Below are 9,201 nucleotides of genomic sequence, written 5' to 3' on the forward strand. Positions count from 1 at the left end.
CAACAGTAGGGCCAAGTCTCCAGGTGCGCCTCTGCAGCCCCTACCTGCACCACACCAGGCAGCACAGCACCCACCTGATGGGGGAGCAAAAGCAAGAGACTCAAGCGTGGCACTAAAATCCAGACAGTGACTTTTTGATCTACTGCCTGTTTGAAGTGGGAACAAAAGGCAAGCAACAGAAATTACAGGCACATAGATTCAGAGAGCAAAGGACAGATCTGGGCGTGCAGCAGACAAGCCCTCCATGCCCCAAATTGCCTCAGGGGAGATGAGGGAAGGACACTGCCAAGTTTAGAGGGAGCCACACTGCAATTCTGGGAGTAGCATCATTCCTTCCCTACAAATGCAAGTATCCCGTTAAGCACATGAAGTTTTCTAATTATTCATACTGCACCATGTAGCAGGGTTTAATTGCAAACATGTGCTGATTTGAATAAAAACGCATTTTAAAAAAATTTGATATACTGTGATTGTTTTAATACAGTTTGTAGAAACTCAAGGGAGAGCAATCACATTTCACACCTCAGGGTATTGATTCTGTGTCCTGCACACTTCAAGGACGGGGCTCTGTCACTCACTCCAGCATGACCAGGTGGCACAGCTCAACCCTTAGCAGTGGGCACAGCCTAGAAATCTCCTGAAAGAAGGATTAAAGCAGACCTGTGCAGGTTTCCCAGAGACTACACTGGAGACAGAGGGGCTGCTGGAGTCAGATGCAGAAGGGAGGGATTCACCTGCATTAGGATGGCTAGCAAAGGAGGGACCCTGACCCAGGACCCAGCTGCTGCAGGCACCTCTCTGTAGGAACAGATTTTCCTTGACTAAGCCCTGGCCAAACCCCAGCCTGGGGAGGATGCCTAGTCCAGCACAGCCTGCTCTGAAAGCCTGGCACCTGCTCCCGCTCGCCTCCACATCCCACTGCTCTCCCTCCACACCTCCTCCCATCCCACCACCCAGGGCATGTTTTTGGCAGCTCTCAGTGCCCCCGGTCATGAGCACCGGCTGCTGCAGCCCCGCAGGGACCCAGGCTCCCCAGGGACCCTGCCAGGCGTCAGGGCGTCGCGGGGCCGGAGCACAGGGTGCAGCGAGGCATCTTGCGGGCTCACATGCTGCAGAGCCAGGGTTACCATGTGATGCTCATGGTTGCTATGGAAACGGTGGTTTCTCACAAAAAGATGCATAAATAGCCTCTGCACTCCTTGAGTGTGGGCGCAGCCAGGCTGTGGGCACCCCGGTACCAGGGGTCACTGCTGCCCGGTCCAGGCCCCGCGGTGCAGGTGGAGCAGACAGCGAGTGGCTCTCGCACAGCCCTTCTCTGCAGTTATCATCAGGACAACACGTTTATTTTTGGATTAGCAGGACCTACTTTTTCCAGTGGCTCCCTAATAACACACAAAATGGCAGGAAGCAAGGCAAACTGAATCCCAAGCCGGCAGCCTGTTGCCTCTGGTACTTTGCATAATCAGGGCTTGTCAGTCCCCATCAGCTTCAGCTCAGAAACCCAAGAGGAAAAGCCATGTAAGGTGGCAATGGACTTAGAAGAAGCCTCCAGAGAACAAATCTGTCCATCGCTGATGGGGGATTATTTTAATTCTGGATCCCTGATAAAAGTCTGCATGCTGGCCTAGCTGGCTAAGCTAAAGCACCTCTTCCCAAAACCACAATCAGCCTCGGCAGCACTAACCCCAGATCAGTTTACTGCCCCTGCTAACAGCACTAAATGCTCCCTGCCCAGCAGCAGTTAACCAAGTTAGAGATAGCAGAGGCAGAGATGCTCCTGGTTATCCACGAGTTTTCAGCCGAGGTGAAGCAGGTGGGCTGAGCTCCTCTCCCCTCCCTAGGATGGTTCCTCTCCCATCCTGTATTTGTCAGCCAGAGATGACTCACCCGAGTGCCACCTGCTGAGGATTTACAGGAGCTCAGGTGCCACCAAGGCAGCTGAGCAACTCTGGCCAGGAACCCTCTCTGCTTGTGATGATTGATGGACTCTGCTCCCTTCAGCCACAGCTCCCTGCTACAGCAGAGTCATCGATGAAATGATGTAGAAACAAGACACCAGGAATGCAAATGTTTCCAGAGTCCCCCAGTTAGCACAGAGCAGCTAAACCTCTAGCCTCATTTAACTGCACATGCAAATTCCACATCCTCTAAAGGGTATCAGCAGATTTCATTAAACTCCTTCTTATTATCATGTAATCTGCCAATTAGTTTTGTGAGCACCAGCAAACAATAAGGAGCTTTATCTTAAGTAAAACATAGAATATTTACATCCTTCCTACAGCATTTTCTTTATCTTTGCCCATCCTTGGTTTAAAAAAGAAAAAACAAACCCCTCCTTTTGTCTGCATTTGCTCTCTTCTAAGAAGCAGGAGCATCCCCCACTCTTGGCCACACTAAGCAGAAGCATGCTGGACTTTTAAGTTTTATGTCAGACCTGCCTTCCTTGTGCTTGGGAGCATCTCAGCAAGACACTTGGATAATTCATGTTTCATTTTCTCCTCTGGAAAAAACACCATTCCATCCCTTACCAATAGATGAGCAATGAGAAATGGTTCATCAATGCCCACCGCAGTGCTCCAGCCCCATGAACCAAAGGGTCTCCAGAAATGCAAATTGTTCTATTTTTGTGAGAAATTAAACTGCCATTGCAGAAAGGCTGGAGCTGGGCACGCTCCGGGGTGGGCACTGGCTGCTCCTTTCAGAGACCAGCTCTGACTCATAGGTTTGGAAAGGTCTCCCTTTCCCTGCATAGTCTGGGGACTCCAATTCCTACAGTATTTATTAGGCATCCCCACGGTACTCAGAAGCAACAGAAAGGCATTAAAACAAGTTAATGTGTTTCATACATCAGTTTTCCAAGTGGAGTTTGCAGGTTATCCTGCAACCATGGCTGTCAGCCTTACGGTCTGGCAAGGAGGAAAAAAGGCTCAAAAATGCTTCTCATATGTTCTGCAAAAGCAAAAACATCCCGGCTGCTTTGTAATGTCCTTTCTTACCCACTGTCAGAGCAGAGCACTACGAATCAGCTCCTCACATCCCTCTGTCTTCACTACCCTGTCCCCAGATGTGGGGATCTGCTGGGACCTCCCAGCCTGTGCCTCCAGGAGCAGGCAAGGAGAGCAGCCCGACACCTCCTCACAAAGGCACAGCAAGCTGAAAGTGCAGTAAAACCCTCTGATAATTAAATAGAGACAATAACAGGACCCCACACTCTGTGTGGCTCCTGTCCCCACCAGACTAGCATGAACTACAGCTGTGTGCTTGAAAATTAGACAGATTAATTATTGCTACAATTAGTAGTATCGTGAATCATCTCTGGTGGCAGGAAATAATATTGTCATAAACTTGTCTAATTGCTCAGTATTTTCAAATGAGCAGTTGAATCCGCAGTTATCATCTTGATGCTTTCACTAGTGACACTGTGGGATGGAAAACACAGAATTGATTAATTAGTTTTCATTTTAAGTCAAACTAAACTCTGGCTTCCCTCCGCCACGTGCTGTCACTGCAGCCAAGACTGAAGCTCGGAGGTGGCAAGCACAGACGTGGAAGACACCACCAGCGTCCTGAGATACAGGGTTACTGCTGAGAGCAGGGGAACTGCCAGCCTGAGCACCCTCGTCACACACCGAGGCCACAACAGTTTCTGCCTCTAATACAATCAGCTCACATGTGCTTATTATGTATCAAATAATAGAGGGGCTTGCACAGCATTCTGTACAACAGAGGGTTTAACCGACTAATTTATGGTTTCAAATGCAGTGGGTGTTCAATTCCATCCCGTTCCTGGGGGTTTCTGACAAACCACTCTAGGTGCTGCAGATCCAGCACTCCAAGCTTTTCCCATTTTCTCGGTGAATTTCGAAACCAGAGCATGTCTCACCTTCACAGCTCACTGCTGGGTGTCATGTCTCTGGCTGCATCCTCAAGTCAGCTTTAAATACCAATGTCTCACTTCACCACCAGGTCCACCCACTGTTTTTAAGTGGCTGGATCAAATTTAGGAGCAGTTTTGAGTTCACAGAGCGGTTCCCCATGTCTCCTCATGTTCATGTCACTTTCTGAGAGCTGTGCATGCAGCTCCATCACAGCCAGCTCACAGGCAGTGGGGACCTTGCTCAGGTGCCCTTTGTGACACACACAAGTAACATGTATGTGACATATAAGCAAGCAGATCAAAGCAGGAGACAAGTGACACCTCTAAGGCCTCAACTGCTGATGCTGACAGACTGGAAAGGTTTATTTATACTCTCCCACCTTCAGGATTTGTTTAACCAACAAAGATGCATTGGCAAAAACCAGGTCTAAGCTTAACTATACCTTCTACCCCATCTCCCCTTAAACAAGGCAAAGCAAATATATTTCTGCTTCAGAATTAAGAGCAGCAATATTCTTCTCCCCTATCGCTTTCTAAATGAAGCTCCTGAAAACTATTTTTGAAGCTTCCCAGATTCACTTCCAGACCTGCTCCCTGCTGTGCTCAGGAGAAATGGATTAAACAAGTCTTTTGAAGAGCAGCTGCCCATAAGCTGCTCTGGGGACAGCTCAGCTCAGCTTTTTCCATGTCTCCTGGAAGCAGGACAGCCACCAAAACTCCCAGGGCCAAACCTCCATGTATCGGCAAAATGCTGCCATTGGGTGAGTACTGCACCCCAGGCTTGAGTCCCAGACATCCAGGGCTGGTGAAGTCACCCATGCCCCTGACAGCACAGTAAAGGCCTAAAACCTGTCAAGCATTGCAACAACATGCGAGTCTTGATACTGCAAATATCCATCTCCAGCCATTTCTAGTTAATGAAACAAAGCAAACTGTCGAGGAAAATGGGAACACTACAGCAAAAACAACAACAAATTAAACTCTAATGCAATTAGAGAGTAATTAGGGATCTATCCTCCGGGAGCATTTTGGAACTCTGGGTCTTTCTCAAAATCTTATCCCTCTGCAACTTTATTCCTTTCTAGTTAATAAGGAAGATGTGAGTGGCATGGCTCCCCCTAGTTCCCTGCAAAATGCCATCTTCTGCTCTGCAGGAGCAGGAGGTGGTGGCAGGTAAAGCATTCACACCTCCGGGCTGAGGAAAATGCAGGTGTCAGCAGAACAGGGTGCAAAGGGAGAACAGAAACCACTGCCTGCATCTGCTGCAAGGTGACCAGAAACACAAAGACCCAAATGCTCTTGTGCACAAGCCAGGCTAAGCAGGCACAAGCTGACAGCAGAGCATGAGCCACCCCAGAAACCCCTTTGTTTTCCTGTGCACAGCTCTGATACAAGCCACAACCCAGAAAAACATGTATTTATTACCTCTTGACTTTTTAAATGTACTCACAAATGTACTCCTATATATGCTTTAACCAAACCTCTCAAGCTTGCTGCAGGACAGAGCAGGGCAGCCTTTGGACATCAGTCCCTGCAGTGCCCTGGGCAGGGTACAGGGAGCCCTCAGCACCCACAGGTGCCCCACAACCTGCACACTGCCTGAGCTGCCTCCCTGCATCCCAGCAGATTTGCAAAGGAGCGTTTGGCATGGCCTTTCCCAGAGGGCAAGGGACATGGAGTGTGGTACCAACAAAGCATCCAGGAAATGGCACGAGAACTGAAACAAAGAGGCAAAGATGCACTGTCCCATTCAGCCATTTCTCCATCCAGGCTCATCCACACGGTGCCTGAGGGTTACAGCAAAGCCTGGCGCTGTTAAACCTTCCTCTGGGGGATGCAGACACAGTGAACGCTCTCTTCAGAGGGTGAGGTGGTACGGCAAGAAGAAAAGCTTTCTCTCCATTCCCTTAGGCTGCTGCTATTCCTGGGGGCAGCCCCGTCTGCATTTCACAGCTCCAGTACCTCTCAGCAAGGGGTGTTTTTCATGCTTTGAAAGGAATAATAAAGCTATGTCCTGCCATATGTGCTGCTACCTGCCCAGCAGATGCCAGGGAGATAACCCCCTCCACGTTCAGCAGAAGAAGGCACCTGTGCAATGAAGGGAGGTGAGAACCTTAATCTTCAACTGTTTCTGTGCCCAAATCTGCCCTTGGGACACCCAGAGCCCCGTTCTGGCCTAGAAATTGGCCCAGTTCTGATCTCTCAAACCAGTTCTGGATCTCAAGTCACACCTCCTTCCTTGGGAGCTTAACCCAGATAAAGTGAGAACCCCAGATTCTAAAGTGCCCAGGGCAACAGGGCAAGGACCAGCCAGGACCAGCCCCAGGACCCCTCTCAGACCCCACAGCCATTTCCTAGAGGGTTTGAAGAGCCTGCCCAATTGTGAAAGAACACCTTGCAATGGAAAAGGGTATGATTAGAGACTCATGGGTCTCAAAAAGACACCAACTCTTGGTCAAAAGTTGCTTCTTGCAAAGGAATAATTCTCAGCAAACCCTCGCTATTGTCATCTGCACTTAACCACTGACATGAGGCATGAGGGCTGTCTGTTGGGGGGCCTGGGGATCTTTCCTTCCTCCCTGCAGGGAGGGATTATAAATCCACCACCAGATCAGCTCAGCCATCAGCATTCCCAGGTATATCCCCAGCATGAAAAGGGGGAGAGGTGGTGTAGAAGCCATAAATCCCCAGAGAGAGGAAGCCAGCTGCTCCTTGTGAGCAAGGTGCTCAGTCAGCAAGGACCAACTGGCTGCACCAATTCCTCTGCAAACTGGAAGCAGCAAATAAAACAAATCCAGGCAAATATCAGCAAAACAACTCCTTACATAGACACCTTTTCAAGTGGGGGCAGTCAGCAATGCTGCAAATAGCTGGGGAGGCCTCTCAGGGTGCAGTACACCTGGAAAAGTGAAAGGCAGCAGCACTGCACCTCCTCTGTGCTGGCCAGGGCAGGAGAAGGCAGAAAAGCCTGAGGAAGGAAGGCTGGATGCAAAAGAAAAGTTAAGACTGAGCAACTCAGCGCCAAGGGAAATGACTTCTGAAACACCCCAGCCAGGCACACGCAGAACCATGGTGCAATGTATGGACAAGGATCAATTATTTGGAGTGACTCAGAAGTGACTAAGAATGATCACATAATATCGACTGTGAGGGCTGGAAATCACCCCAAATTTTGTAACAGTCCCACCCCAGGATGTGGCCTGAAGGCAGGATCCTCCCCAGGGACAGGGATGCAGGAGGTGCTGGTACAGGGACACTTGCATCAGGAGGTTTATAACCTACACATCTACACTGTTCTGGGAGTAAGAAGGGATTCCTGACCTCCTGCTTCTGATAAAAAAAGGGGGAAAGACCCATTTGTACTCTAGAAAGCTCCTGTGCTGCCTCTCCTTCTTGTCCCTTCCTACAGTAGATGAGTCACTGTCTAGAACCTTTAGCAAAACACCTCTTATTGTTTATCGGGTCCCTGCTATTCCCTGCCCCACAACACAGTGCAGTAAGCGTCAGGCAATGCTCCAGGTCACCATCCCCTTCCTGTAGAATGACGAGAGCCCCAAAGCTGAAGCCACTCTGCCCAGTGTCCTCTTTTCCAAGCTGCTCTTCCCCAACAGCATCCCCCTGCTCACCGTTCACCTCTCACCTTCCGGGGCCGGTGGTTGTGTTTTGCAGAGGGATTGCACGTGCTCCTGCAAGAGCAAACAGCACGACCTCATGCAGAAAATGCAAACTGATGATTTTTAACTCAACACTCCGCAAATCTTGTTCTTCATCAAATACCACCCACTCAGGTCACTTTACCATCGCGGGAGGTTAAAAGGCGTGTACGGCTGCCCCAGGGGCAGCCACCCAAGCATGATTAGCATCAGGAACCAGGGGGGCACTGCCCAAGTCCGGTATCACTAACTGAGGTATACAAATCGCTAGCAATCCAGACAGCTCAAGGGTCAGTTGCCAGAGATCCTTCACACAGCCCAAACCAGGTTAAGTTCGCTCACGCTGTGTCAGGGACAGCTCTGGCTGGGCTCTGACCTACGGACACCCCCAGTGCAACACGTGGGGCCAGGCAGCCCCACGGCGCTGCTCGGACCGATCCTTTCGTCGGCCGGAACAGCCGCTGCAGTCGCTCAGGGCTGTCCCCAGGGACGGCGGCCCCAGCCCGCAGCTCAGCTGCCTCTCTGCAACCGAGCTTTTGGTCTCCAAGCCCTGCTGGCTTAGGAAGTTCTCCAAACTTCCCAAACAACACAGAGAACGGGCTTGTTTTTCCTGCATCTACAGACATCCACGCTCGTATCCCAACAGCCCCGGAAGCTCCCGTTCCCACGCGGGACCATGGGGATGCCTGTGCACAGTTCATTTCGGCAAAGAACCCCGAGGTGCACCAACCACCAGCACAGGGGCTGCTTCCCAAGAGTCCTGCACCCAGAGGCCTGGCTGCCTCCGGCCGCCGCCTCACAGGTGAATGCAGCATTCCGTAAAAACTCCACCGGGAAAACACTCCTAGGCTTGGCTCGGGTCTGGACCCCTCGCAGGGCGTGCGCCGGTCACCACCGACCAATGCCGTGGGTCTGGGGGCGGCACGGGGGCAGAGCCGCCCGCTCCCTGACGGGTCGGACCCGCATCCCGGCTCCATCCGCAACAGCGCTGGCATCGCCCGAACCGCCCCGGCCGCCGCTCCCAGCCGGTACCGGATCGCCTCCCACGGCCCGCACTGACACGGCTATTAAGAGGCTCTGATTTCTCTGCAAACTTTCCTCCAACTCCCATCAACAGCTCCCCGCAACAACCCCCGCGCGAGCCGGCGGGTCGGTGTCGGTACCTTCGGGTCCGGCAGGTGCCTCCGGGGCAGGTGGCCAGTGACTCCAGGGCCGGTGCCTCGGGCGCGGAGAGGCCGCTCCAGCCGGGCGCCGGGACCGCTCCCCCGGGGTCCGGGGCCGCCGCAGCTGCAGCCGCAGCTCCCGCCGCTCCGCCGAACCCAGGCCGAGTGCGGCGGGGGGCGGCGGGCGGGGCCGGGCCGGGGCCGCGGCTCCTCCCCGGCAGCGCCATTGGCTCCGCCGCGCTCCGCAGGCCCGCCCGCCCCCGGCCCCGCAGCCCCCGGCCCCGCGGGCAGGTCGGGGCACAGCGGAGCCGTCCGGTCTGGTCGCTACCCGGGGCACAGGTCTGACACGGGCAGAGAGCGACAGGACTCGAGGAAACGTCTTTGAACAGAAAGAAGGAAGGTTTGAATCAGATGTGTGAAGAGATTCCTCCCTGTGAGGGTGGTGAGGCCCTGGCACAGGTTGCCCAGAGAACCTGTGGCTGCCCCATCCCCGGAGGTGCTTGAGGAT

At 52.5% G+C, this 9,201-nt stretch overlaps 1 protein-coding gene across 2 annotated transcripts in view; it reads right to left on the reverse strand.

The window, feature by feature from the left end:
* The window catches only part of ZMAT4 (zinc finger matrin-type 4), a 48,139-nt gene extending 39,292 nt beyond the window's left edge, over positions 1-8,847 (reverse strand). Inside the window, exon 1 of one of the 2 annotated variants that reach the window (XM_032092126.1) lies at positions 8,694-8,847. The gene's annotated coding sequence lies outside the window, so the exon portion shown is untranslated. The remainder of the gene's footprint in view (positions 1-8,693) is intronic. The other variant, XM_032092128.1, reaches the window with a different exon arrangement.
* Between the last annotated feature and the right edge of the window lie 354 nt (positions 8,848-9,201).

This window comes from Corvus moneduloides, chromosome 27 (assembly GCF_009650955.1).
Source record: "Corvus moneduloides isolate bCorMon1 chromosome 27, bCorMon1.pri, whole genome shotgun sequence".
Lineage (NCBI taxonomy): Eukaryota > Metazoa > Chordata > Aves > Passeriformes > Corvidae > Corvus > Corvus moneduloides.